Source organism: Capsicum annuum, chromosome 9 (genome assembly GCF_002878395.1).
Source record: "Capsicum annuum cultivar UCD-10X-F1 chromosome 9, UCD10Xv1.1, whole genome shotgun sequence".
Lineage (NCBI taxonomy): Eukaryota > Viridiplantae > Streptophyta > Magnoliopsida > Solanales > Solanaceae > Capsicum > Capsicum annuum.
In genome coordinates, this window is record NC_061119.1 from 122,857,114 (window position 1) to 122,858,388 (window position 1,275).

Genomic DNA, 1,275 nt, shown 5'->3' on the forward strand with positions numbered 1-1,275 from the left:
AGGACACAATAAGTTTTTGATGCCATTACCGAGAATTTGTAAGAATTAATACTATTTTAAGTTTTTATTGAATTATTTAGATTTCACTTTTGTTTATTGTTTTTTATCTCAGGGTATAGGTTAGTTTATGCTAAATACCAAGATTCAAGGCTATCCCTTAATTTAATTGATCACGAGCTTGAACGTACTCTTAGAAGGCTGAGAGTTATGTATGATAACTTGAACAATCCAGTTCTTCAATACCTACTGAATGATGTAGTAGATTAGACTACAGTCCAGCCCCATTCGGCACCACATGTTCCAGTGTTAAATTTTGCGAGGATAAATCAGTAAAATGCCTCCAAAGCTATTGTGAAGCCAAACATCACTGAAAATTTTGAGCTAAAAGAGAGAATGGTGCCACTAGTGCAGACCACTTATCAATATGAGGGTAAACCACACGACGACCCATAAAAGTACTTACTAGAGTTAATTGAGTTGAGTGACAACTTTCATTACCAAAATATTTTATATGAATACATGAAATTGATATTATTCCCCTTCTTATTGATTGAGAAAGTAAAATAATAGTTGTAGAATAAACTGGCAGCATTTATCATATCTTGGTATGCTTTGTCAGAAAAGTTTCTCAATAGCTTCTTCTCATTTGGGAGAACAAAAGAGCTCAGAGGCAAGAATTCTGGATTTGTTCAAAAAGATGCTGAATTCCTTCCCCAAGCTTGGGAGAGATACAAGGGATACATGAGAGATTGCTCACACCATATTAGCCCAATGAAATTATTGGGCATAATTTTACTGAAGGATTGTGTAATACCCCGTACTTCTACCTAGCTTAAATTCATCTCAAAGATGTCAAAGACATGATTTAAAGATGAATACACTTTTATATATGTGGAATTTTCAAGATTTTAACTTTTTGTTGCGTGGGAAATTGAATAAGCTTTCCATCGATACCAAATTCGCCTAAGTCCGATAACTGGGTAAGAAGTTATGGCGATTTATAGTTTTAATCGTAAAACACCATCATTTCAGCTAGTGGCGCATCGTTCCATAAGCTAAAATGACGTTTGTCAATTTCCAGTAAGACTTCGCGATTTCACCACATAGCGGAGGGCTCCTAAATCCCAATTGTCCTTTTTTCAGTGAATCTCCGCGATATCTCCGCATCGCGCCAAACCTCCAGGTAAGAGTGTCACGTGGGCTGGGTCGGGCCAACCAGAAACTGGCCCATTTAGTTTAACCGGGTTGTGGGCCGGTTCTGGTCTGGGTTAGAGT

The 1,275-nt window shown here is 37.3% G+C and overlaps 1 non-coding gene across 1 annotated transcript; it reads right to left on the bottom strand.

Annotated features, from left to right (window-relative positions):
- Positions 1–660: 660 nt before the first annotated feature.
- LOC124887597 lies at positions 661–770 on the bottom strand. The gene has a single exon (XR_007045363.1). It is a non-coding gene; the product is annotated as a small nucleolar RNA R71 (small nucleolar RNA).
- Positions 771–1,275: the final 505 nt, after the last annotated feature.